General features: G+C 44.0%; 1 protein-coding gene across 1 annotated transcript in view; it reads right to left on the bottom strand.

Annotated features, from left to right (window-relative positions):
• The window catches only part of me1 (malic enzyme 1, NADP(+)-dependent, cytosolic), a 468354-nt gene that overhangs the window by 287893 nt on the left and 167922 nt on the right, over positions 1-12539 (bottom strand). The window lies entirely within an intron of this gene.

Raw genomic sequence — 12539 nt, 5'->3', positions numbered from 1 at the left:
TATATTCTATCCCCCTCACTCTAAAGGCCAGCATCCCATTCGCCTTCTTGGTCACCTCCAAACTGGGTTTTTGCGACTCATGCACAAGGACCTTCAGGTCCCTCTGCACCGTAGCATGCTGCAGCTTTTTGCCCTTTAAATAGTAATCCCTCCTACTATTATTCCTGCCAAAGTGGATAACCTCACACTTGCTAACACTGTGCTCCATCTGCCAGGTCCTCGCCTACTCGCTCAGCCTATCTAGATCCCTCTGCAGACTTTCCACACCCTCGGCACAATTTGCTTTTCCACTCATCTTTGTGTCATCAGCAAATTTCGTCACCCTACACTCAGCCCCCTCCTCCAGATCATCTATATAAAATGGTAAATAGCTGAGGCCCCAGCACCGATCCCTGCGGCACTCCACTAGTCACCAACCGCCAATCAGAATAGCACCCATTGATTGACTGGATTTGTTAATGACCATCTGTCGTTCCTTGTGGTCTTGGATGCAGCAGGAGCCATACCAAGGTGTGACTGAACCAGAAAAAATGTTTTCTATGGTGCATCTGTAAAAGTTGGTGAGAGTCACAGTGGACATGTCAAATTTCCTTAATCTCCTGAGAAAGAAGAGATATTGATGGGCTTTCTTGGCTATAGTGTCAGCACGGGGGGCGGGGGGAGGAATCTGGATAAGTCAGGCAAGAGCAGGGCAGAGAGCAAGGTATGTCCAGATTAAACTGCATTAACTTCAATGCAAGAGGCTTGACAAAAGGCAGATGAACTCAGGGCATGGATGGATACGTGGAACTGGGATGTTATAGCTACTACTGAAACATGGCTAAGGGAAAGGTAGGACTGGCAGGAAAATGTTCCAGGTACAGATGCTATAAGAAAGATGAAACTGGAGATGAGAGGAGGGGGAGTCGCATTTTTGTTTAGAGGGCACATTACGGCAGTACTGAGGGGGATGTAGCTAAGGATTAGGCCACTGAGTCTATATGACTAAAGCTGAGAAATAAGAAGGGAGTGATCACTTTTTGATAGGATCAGAATAGCACCAACTCTCTGCCTCCTATTAGACAACCAATCCTCTATCCACACTAACACCTTACCCCCAACTCCTGCCCCCTAACCTTCTGAAGCAACCTTTTGTGCAGGACCTTATCAAACACTTTTTGAAAATCGAGAAACACTACATCCACCGGTTCCCCTCTGTCTACCACAATAATAAATCAAATCAAAAGCAAAAGTCAAGACCACCCCCCACAGGAGAAACAATTATCCAGCTACCAGGTCATACAGTCCACGATCACACTACTGTGACATGACTAAGGTCCAGTGCTGCAGGAAGCTCCAACTTTCAATCAAAATCATGACAAGCATCTGCCAGATGATTGAGCCCAAGAAAGCCTCCAATTGCGAGAGAGAACACCCAATGCCAGTGGGTCGGAACATCACTGTGGCACTAATCTTTTATGCTTGATGGCACCTCTCCTTGCCTTGCGCCCTTGGTCGAAAGATGTAACCACTGCCGTGTTTCCACAATGGAGGAACCTTGAACAGTAGGAGGAAGATGCTGCAGTACCTGCCGCAGATGTGGACACTGACAAAGACTCGGATTGATGCCAAGCAACCAGAGGGCAAGGCAATTGAGGCTGCATTGCAAAATCTTTAGGGAGGGCAAGGAAACCAGGAACACCCTGATTCAGTAGTTCAGATAGGCTGGCATGGCCTGCCTTCCCACATCACCAATGTATACGACCACCATCCCAAACACGTAGCCACTCCATTCCAAATAAAGTTTGGCATCCAGACATCTCTGGCTTGAGTGCAATATGATACTTATGGTGATCAATTAAAGATGATACAAATGAAAGTAAATCCACCAGAATCATCACCATAACACCTTAATTTTAAAATGAACCCTTGCTTGTGACTAGCGTGTCTTGAGTTTTTGTTTGCAGGTGCTATGTCTAGGTAACACATCACTGTGTTCCAGGAGTGACCTCTTCAGGACAGTCGCCAAACCCTCACGGATGAGGCTGCATATTCAGAGCCACCAGGGTCACCACAGCACTCGTGCTCTGCAAGGACTCTTTCATAAGAGACCACAGAATGTAAACCCTCCAGGATCACCTCAGATCTCCCTCTGCATCCTGCTAGAATCTAGCATTTGCCACTTCATGGATGGCTGTAGAGGCGAATCATCTTCCTCAGAAATCAGCAATCGTCTGATTGCTGGGGCACTGGACACTCATCTTTGCAATCTGCTCCTGTGAGTACGAAGTGCCCTCAAACTCTCCTGACATGGTGGTGGCACTCAGATGATGATTTTGGACTTATTTTAAATTTATTCATGGGACATGGGCTGTCCAGCATTTACTGCCCATCCCTAGTTGCCAAAGGGTAGTTGAGAATCAACCACTTTGATGTGGCTCTGGAGGCACATGTAGGCCAGGCAAAGGCGGCAGATTTCCTTCCCTAAAGGATAATAGTGAACCAGATGGGTTTTCCTGACAAACAAGGGTTTCATGGTCATCAGCAGATTCTTAATTCTGGATTTTTTTTTATATATTGAATTCAAATTCCACAACCTGCCATGGTGGGATTCAAACTCAAGCCTCCAGAACATCAACTGAGTTTCTGGATTAATAGTCTGGCGATAATTCCACTACAGCATCACCTCCCACCTCTGTGCTGGGTAGTTAGAAATAATGCAATGCATCCCTCAGAGGGAAGGGAGGCTTGCTGGACTCAACTGGCTCTGGAGGACAGCTCATCTGAGAGATAAAAACAAAAGGGTAGGATTCACAAGTCATATCTCGGTTTAATATCTCCATCATATAATGCTTGCCATCATGATTGGCCTTGGTTGCACTGAGGTTTCTCAGTGGTTAGCACATAAATGAGGTTGCTCTGATAACCAAACTCTCAATCATCTTCACCCTGAATATCTCATGCTTCAGACCAACAGGCTCTTACCTTCCTTGGGCACACCAGCCTCCCTGCGAGCTAATGATCTGCAACCTTGTTTGCCTTCTAGCTCCAGAGCTACCAGCTGATGGTCGGGGAGGTGATGGTTTAGTAGCATTCGCGCTAGACTATTAATCCAGAAACTCAGCTAGTGTTCTGATCTACTGATGACCATGAAACCATCGTTGAATTTTGGAAAAATCCATCTGGTTCACTGAAGTATCTTAGGGAAGGAAATCTGTTCTGGCCTACATTTGACTCCACAGCCACAGTAATGTGATTGACTTAACTGCCCTTTGGAAATTAGGGATGGACAATAAATGCTAGCTAGCCAGCCAGCAACACCCATGTCCCACAGATGAAAATAAAAAAAGGATGGCCTCCTTCTCCCATTTTTCAGCATCAGGAGATCCCTCCTTTTTATAACTGTCTCCTTCAGGATTGAGGAAGGCATCTGGGAAACAGGGCACTTGCTGGCTGCCTGAACTCCCCTCCTGTCTGCTGTGGCTTTATGGTGCTGCCACTCTGTTGGCAGGGGTTATTTTGCAGCTTGTGGGAGGAGTCACTTTTGAACTTTGTGGCAGGCCACCATTGGACATGTGCCTGCCACATGCCAGCCCTTCTCAGTCAATTCAGACTCTATTGTACTGACTGCCTTGTCATGTCAAGTTCCAAACAGATTTGGGCAGGATTGGATTCATAGCCACTTCTGGTTTCACATACCAAGCACGCACATCAAGCATTAAATTCTATCCTGGTCATTCCATCAGCTGTCCTGGTAATTAGCATTCAGAAGTATGTTCATACTGCCCACTATCTAATTATGTCATAGTACTACCCAGGATTTAAAAGGGCATTCTAGCCATTTGCACATATTTCACTGGCACTTTGCAATCCTTCAGTAAGGGGACAGAAATAGGTGGCAGAGCAATGCCTGATAAGAATAATTAAGCTGCCTGGGAACACACAGGATATGAATGTAGAACAAAAGTTGAAGTAAGTTGCACTTCATTTTATATCACTCATCATTTTGAAAAAAGAAGAAAATGACAAACCATGAATCCTGAGGTCACCTCACTTAAGCTGACTCGCCTGTATTTTCCGTTATCTTTCTTCTTTAACGTTCTACTGCCAAAACCGATCTGTACATTTGCTTTCAGTTCAGAACCCAGGCTTGGGCCTCATATCAACTCTTAAAAACCTCACTGCTTATTCACTGTTGCTTTCCACCTATGCCCTCTGATCACTCATAGGAAGTGGAGAATTAGCAACTCATACACAGGGACATGTTTTATCAGTTGTTCAGCAAAACAAGAATATTCTCAGACACCTCATGTCAGACTGAAATAGAAGTATACCAGAATGTATAGGATTGTTTTACTAGGTCGAAGTTATAAATTGTTTAACACTTGTAGTTATTATAGACAATAGGATTCAGTGGCTCATTAACATATAAGAACATAAGAAATAGGAGCAGGAGTAGGCCATCTAGCCCCTCGAGCCCGCCCCGCCACTCAATAAGATCATGGCTGATCTGAAGTGGCTCAGTTCCACATTCCCGCCCTCTCCCCATAACCCTTAATCCCCTCGCTTATCAAAAACCCATCAACCCGCGTCTTAAAAATATTTAGCGAGGCAGCCTCCACCACCTCAACAGGCAGAGAATTCCAGAGATTCACCACCCTTTGAATGAAGAAGTTCCTCCTCAACTCCATTCTAAACCGCCCCCCCTTTATCTTGAGGCTGTGCACCCTAGTCCTACTGTCCTTTGAGCGGGAAGAGTCTCTCCACCTCTATCGTATCCATCCCATTCATCATCTTATATGTCTCAATGAGATCTCCCCTCATTCTTCTAAACTCTAACGAGTACGAGACTAGTTTATTCAGCCTCTCCTCATATTTCAACCCCCTCAACTCCGGTATCAGCCTAGTAAACCTCCTCTGCACTCCCTCCAAGGCCAAAATATCCTTGCGTAAGTATGGCAACCAAAACTGCACACAGTACTCCAGCTGCGGCCTCACCAATGCCCTATACAGTCGCAGCAAGACCTCCCTACTTTTATATTCAATCCCCCTCGCTATGAAGGCCAGCATCCCATTAGCCTTCCTGACCACCTGCTGCACCTGCACGCTGGGTTTTTGCGACTCATGCACAAGGACCCCGAGGTCCCTCTGCACCGTTGCCTGCTGCAGTTTTTCGCCCCGTAAGTAACAGTCCTTCCTACCATTATTCCTACCAAAGTGGACCACCTCGCACTTGCCAACATTAAATTCCATTTACCAGTTCCTGGCCCATTCGCCCAGCCTATCTAGATCCTTCTGCAGACTCTCCACACCCTCCGTGCAATTTGCCGTTCCACCAATCTTGGTGTCGTCAGCAAATTTCGACACCATACACTCGGTTCCCTCCTCCAGATATCAAATGCAATACATTAAAAAATGTAAAATTGATATTAATTCACAACCCTTAGACATAAGAACATAAGAAATAGGAGCAGTAGGCCAACTAGCCCTTCGAGCCTGCCCCACCATTCAATAAGATCATGGCTGATCTGTCGTGGCTCAGTTCCACATTCCCGCCCTCTCCCCATAACCCTTAATCCCCCCTCTTATCAAAAACCCATCAACCCGCGTCTTAAAAATATTTAGCGAGGTAGCCTCCACCACTTCAACGGGCAGAGAATTCCAGAGATTCACCACCCTTTGAATGAAGAAGTTCCTCCTCAACTCTGTTCTAAACCGCACCCCCTTTATCTTGAGGCTGTGCCCCCTAGTCCTACTATCCTTTCTGAGCGGGAAGAGTCTCTCCACCTCTATCCTATCCATCCCATTCATCATCTTATACGTCTCAATGAGATCTCCCCTCATTCTTCTAAACTCTAACGAGTACAAGCCTAATTTATTCAGCCTCTCCTCATAGCTCAACCCCCTCAACTCCAGCATCAGCCTAGTAAACCTCCTCTGCACTCCCTCCAAGGCTAAAATATCCTTGCGTAAGTACGGCGCCCAAAACTGCACACAGTACTCCAGCTGCGGCCTCACCAATGCCCTATACAGCCGCAGCAAGACCTCCCTACTTTTATATTCAATCCCCCTCGCTATGAAGGCCAGCATCCCATTCACCTTCTTGACCACCTGCTGCACCTGCAAGCTGGGTCTTTGCGACTCATGCACAAGGACCCCGAGGTCCCTCTGCACCGTCGCCTGCTGCAGTTTTTCTCCACGTAAGTAATAATCCTTCCTACCATTATTCTTACCAAAGTGGACCACCTCACACTTGCCAACATTAAATTCCATTTGCCAGTTCCTGGCCCATCCGCCCAGCCTATCTGGATCCTTCTGTAGACTCTCACCACCCTCTGCACAATTTGCCTTTCCCCCAATTTTGGTGTCATCAGCAAATTTCGACACCATACACTCGGTTCCCTCCTCCAGATCATCTATATAAAATGGTAAATAGCTGAGGCCCCAGCACCGACCCCTGGGGCACTCCACTAGTCACCATCCGCCAATCCGAATAGCACCCATTGACCCCCACTCTCTGCCTCCTATTTGACAACCAGTCCTCTATCCACGCTAACACCCTACCCCCAACTCCATGCCCCCCGACCTTCTGCAATAACCTCTTGTGAGGTACCTTGTCAAACGCCTTCTGAAAATCAAGACCACATCCACCGGCTCTCCTCTATCCACCGCCCTAGACACATCCTCATAGAACTCCAGTAAATTTGTCAGACACGACTTCCCTTTAACGAAACCGTGCTGCGTCTGCTCTATCAAGCAGTTCCCCTCAAGATGCCTCGCTATTTCCTCCTTGATGACAGATTCTAACATTTTAACTACAACAGACGTTAAACTAACAGGCCTATAATTCCCCGCCTTCTGCCTGGCACCCTTCTTAAACAACGGCGTAACATTAGCCATTTTCCAATCTTCCGGCACTTCCCCGGAATCCAGCGACGTCTGGAAAATAACCACCAAGGCATCCACTATCACCTCCACCATTTCTTTCAGGACCCTCAGATGCATTCCATCTGGTCCTGGGGACTTGTCCACAATCAGCCCCTCCAGTCTGTCGAGCACCACCTCTCTAGTAACAGTAATGTCATTAAGACCCTCCAGTCCTACCACCTTTCCATCGCTAACACCCGGCAAATTATTCACGTCCTCCTCCGTGAAGACCGAAACAAAAAAAGTTATTCAAGACCTCAGCCATTTCCCCAACCCCTACCACTAAGTCCCCCTTCTCATCCTCTAAGGGACCAACGTTCACCCTAGCCAGCCTCTTCCTTTTTATATATTTATAAAAACTCTTGCTATCCTTTTTTATATTAAGCGCTAGCCCAGCTTCATAGTTTCTCCTACCCTTCTTTATCAACTTCTTTGTCAATCTTTGTTGACATTTAAACCTCTCCCAATCCTCTTCTCGCCCACTACTCTTAGCTACTCTAAATTCCTCCACTTTTAGTTTAACACTTTCCTTCACCTCCTTCGTTATCCACGGCTTATTACCTCTCCTCCTACTATCCTTTTTGACCATCGGAATAAATTTCTGCTGAGCACCAAGGAAGATCTCCTTAAAGATCCTCCACTGCTCCTCAGCAGACCTACCTTCCAACGCGCTCCCCGAGTCCACATTCGCCAATTCTTCTCTCATCCTACAGTACTCCCCTCTGTTCAAACAAAGGACGCGTGTCCGGGAACCCACTTTCTCCTCCTCCATCTGCTTTTCTCCATGAAGTCAACATATATCCAAATGTAGGAACATAGAAGCCATTCAGCCCTTCAAGTCTGCTCTGCCATTCAATGACTGATCTGGTTGTGGTGTCAACTCCACTACCCGTTTGCACTCCCAGATCCCTTGAATCTCGTCTCTTAAAAATTTATCGAACTCAGCCCTGAATAAATCCATATATCCAGCCTCCTGCCAAGGTGACAAGTTCACATTTTCCCACATTACACTCCATCTGCCAAATTTTTACCCACATAATCTGTTGTTATTCATTCACAGACATTCTGCCTCCTCTCAAAAACTTACTTCCCTACATACCTTGATGTCATCAGCAAATTTAGCTCCAATGCATTCTAAAAAGACAGTCAGGCTTACAGGGTAGCAAATTTGCATGTAGTGGAACCCACATATATTAGTACACAGGGTACTGTTGAAAAAGAATATTGTCACTTATTTTAGCTGAAATAAGCACATCTATTGACTGGTTCATTCCCCAGAGTAATAACTTGACCAGAGTCAAGCTGCCTGGCTTAAATTTCAAATAATGCTCAGCAGTTAACTGTTGGTCACCATCACTGGTGTATTCTCCAGGCAACACTTCTATCAAAATCCACTGACCAACCACTGTCTTCTCAAAGTTATTGTTCCCCCTGACATTGATATTTTCTTGACAATTGTCCCAATGGTTGCAAGATGAAAAGTTTCAACAAGAAAGTATTTTTCAACAATATTCAGGTGTTGTGTTCCAAACAATTATTTATTCTTTTGTATAGTGACTTTTGATGTGATATCTTGTGCCTTTTTGTACACCACATCTTACTTCCTCAAAGAATGCTAAAAATTAGTGAAACACAATTTCCCTTTCACAAAATTGTGCTCACTCTGTCAGATGCCATCATTTTTTTTTAAGTATTCTGCCATCACCTCTTTAATAATGGATTCTAGTAATTTATGTATGGCAGATGCTAGAATAGCTGGCTTATGGTTTCCTGCTTCCTGTCTCTTTCCTTTCTTGAGGAAAGATTTTACATTTGCTATTTTCCAATCCACTGGGACCTTTCCAGAGTTCACAGAATTTCAAACATTATAACTTATGCCTCTATCATCTCTGTAGCACCTTTTTTTCAAGGCCTGAGGATGCAAACTATCCAGTCCTGGGAACAAATGGGACAATAATCAACTTGCTTTATTTAACTAAACAATTAGGTTAGAAGACATCCATTAATGACAGAGTTGATAAGTTTAACAATGGATCATACGCTTTGCTCCACAAATTTTAAAACCACCCAATATCACCAATTCAGTTACAGTCTCAACTCTCATTCTTAGATACAAACACAAAATACTCAACATCTGTGGAGAGGGGTAAGAGAGTTAATGTTCCAGGTCAACAACCTTGCATTAGAAAATGCAAATTTGCAAATATAATAGATTTTAAGCAAGTAAAGACTGGATGCAGAAAGAGCTTGGGAAAATTTAAAAGGAAGATCAATGACAGGATGGAAGACAGGAGAGATTAAATGACAAAAGTGGTGCAAAGTTCAAGGGAGTATTAATGGGGCAAGTGAGAAAATAAAATAGTAGTGTGTATCTAGAGGAAGTGAGAATGACAGAATGACAAAAAGACAAAAAGCAAAAAATAAGGCTCAGACCCCAAACCTGCAAAGAAAAAAGGAAAGAAAATGGGGCCAGAGAAAAGAACATGGTCAAGATTTAAATGACTGGTGGCTGAATACACAGGTCAGACTTGCAGACTTCTTAAAATTATTTCATGGGCTGTGGGATGTCATTGGCAAGGCTCAAGGCAACACTGCGAAGTGTTCATCTAATCAGTGTTCAGTCCCCAGCGTAGAGCAGTAACCCTCAAGTCAGCACAATGTCTTTTCTGGTTGGTTGTTGACAAACAACCATAGCACCATGCTTTATGACTATTACACTAAAAGTGAATGAGATTTCCATTACCATCCTAAATAAAAAGCTATAGTCCTGGCAGCCTGTTTCTGTGCGACAAGGAAATGTTGGTCCCTAGGAAGCTTTATGAATAAAGAGTTAAAATGATTACAAAATAGGAAGTCAGTTTAATTTTCTTGACTCCATACAATTTATTTGGTATAATAGAGTACTAAAATTGTTTAAAAACTTTTCTTCAAAAAATATCAACAAAACTTGACAAAGCAAAGAGTTCCATTTTGAAAAGAAAACAAAGGCAAAATGACAACTTCCATTTTGGAAAGAAATGGATCACCGCTTTTCGCACATTTCAAAACTAAATACTGAACATCTGCAATGTGTTTGAACACGTGTCAAAATAAACAGTTGAAGTGTCAAATACCCCATCCATATGTTGCACCTCCTTGAGAAGGTTCAAGATTTGAAATTTGGCAAGCATATAACACCAAATGTAATACATGCCCTGAGGCTGATGAGCAGTCCAACAGTTACAGCCAGATATTTTGAGGGAAATGTTCAGAAAAACTTCCAAGACAAAATTAACTTACTAGGCCTTCCTAAAGTGTCATTTGCTCAGATAGCCAGCACCCAAAAAAGGTTGTTTTTTCGGTCTGTGTTGGGGGGTTGGGGGTGGGGCAGGGGGGCAGAGGAAAGAGACTGTTTGTAATCCAAAATGCTACCTCCCAAAAATGATTTGCCAAATTAAGTACAAATATTGATCCATGCATTTGACAACCAAAATACAAGTGCGTACAAGAATCAACGTCTGGTTCAATTTTGCTATGTTGACATGTGCACCTCAATAGCAATCATTATGCACGATCATTGGATTTTCTTTCGAGCAATATCCCTGCACCCCATCCCCCACAATTCCCTGTAAAATGAAAATGAATGGCATGTCCTACAACAGTAAACCAAAATACTAGCTGTGGATTAGTCACCAGGCAACATACAAATTCTTTGTTACTTCACATGACATGGAATAAGAAAAATTCAAATTTTGCTTGCAAACAAATGGTGGAATCATCCCAAAGTTTGTCAATTTCAGACTGAAAACGGGTGTCCAGCTCTCCAGCTGCACAGCCATGTTTTCACTCCAGTTTCCAGGCACTCAGTGCATTGAGAATCTGAGAGTGTGGCTTCCTCTATCACTCTGGCAGGGGAAGGCCTGATAGAAACAGCTGCACAGATGCTTTAAAAATGATGCTCCCATCTGCTCGAGAAATAAACTCCACCTGAACCCCCTGTGGACACAGAGGAACTTCCAAAAGCATCAGGGCACCGCACTTTCCTGTCCCCACTCCCAAAGGCACTGGCGTCCCCTCCTACGCTCCCCCCCCCCCCCCCCCCACAACAAAAAACATCAGTGCACTCCCCCACTACTCTACTCAAACATCAACACAGTTATCCCTTCACATGTAATGGAAACCTCCCCTGTCAAAATCAGCTCTCCAGAGGGCCCACTGCCATCTGGGCACTGCACCTGGTGCTAGCCTGTCCCTCACCACCAGGTACTATGCTGACCTACATACTCCACTGCATAGTCATCATAACTGGTTTTCACTTTTGAAAACCAGCAATGAATTACACTGGCTGGATGCGATGATCCCACCCTTCCAGGTGGGGAAGATTCTGGACTGACATCTCACTGGTACAAATCCTGTTTTTGGCCTCAACATTTAGCGGCCGTAATGGGATCACATGTAGCGCAGCTGCTAAACTGCAGCCCATGTATCAACTATTGAGTTGAGAATTAAGGTCTATGAGCCTAAACTTCACTACATTACCATATACTATCAAAAATAGACCACATAACTCATTCTTTTTGGCAAAGCAAATAAGCCAAATTAAACAACCTGAGATACAAATTAAAAGCAGCAGCCCTGGAAGGGGAAGAGGGGGTAAAAGTCAAGGGCATGAATTACAAGTACTTTGTGTCTTATTTTGTGACAAATCAATTAACATAACTCAAAAAAACTGAGGCATAATTGAACACCTGTTCTACTAACAGTTAGCTCCCAAAACTACATATGATTAATTGCATATCAATTGAATGTTTTATTATATTTATATAGTGGACATTTACTCCCAAGGTTACTTTAGCTGTTACAGTTGCCTTGCCAGCTTCTATTAGATAATAAGCTTCACTACGAGTAAATAACCCCCACTATTTAAAAAACTCACCAGCTACTTACTTACTCTTTTGTTTTCACCACAAATGAAAAAACTAAATGCTTCACTTCATGCTTTTAGAACCATAGAACATTACAGCACAGAAACAGGCTTTCTGGCCCTTCTTCGCTGTGCCAAACCATTTTTCTGCCTAGTCTCACTGATCTGCACCTGCACCATATCCCTCCACATCCCTCTCATCCACGTACCTGTCCAAGTTTTTCTTAAATGTTAAGTGAGCCCACATTCACCACTTCACCTAGCAGCTCATTCCACACTCCCACCACTCTGAAGAAGCCCCCCCCTCCCAATATTCTGTTTAAAAACTTCCCCCTTCACCTATTGTCCTTTTTTTTCTCCCCCTAGCCTCAGTGGAAAAAGCCTGCTTGCATTCACTCTATCTATACCATCATAATTTTGTACACCTATCAAATCTCCCCTCATTCTTCTACACTCCAGGGAATAAAGTCCTAACCTATTCAACCTTTCTCTGTAACTCAGTTTCTCAAGTCCCAGCAACATCCTTGTAAAACTGCTCTGCACTCTTTCAACCTTATTAATATCTTTCCTGTAATTAGTGACCAAAACTGCACACAATACTCTAAATTCAGCCTCAATGTCTTATACAACCTCATCATAACATTCCAACTCTTATACTCAATACTTTGATTTATAAAGGCCAATGTTCCAAATGCACTATGACCCTATCTACATGTGACACCACTTTTAG

This window comes from Carcharhinus amblyrhynchos, chromosome 7, assembly GCF_965287045.1.
Source record: "Carcharhinus amblyrhynchos chromosome 7, sCarAmb.v2.hapA, whole genome shotgun sequence".
Taxonomy (NCBI): Eukaryota; Metazoa; Chordata; class Chondrichthyes; order Carcharhiniformes; family Carcharhinidae; genus Carcharhinus; species Carcharhinus amblyrhynchos.
This window is presented reverse-complemented; position numbering and strand designations above follow the sequence as displayed.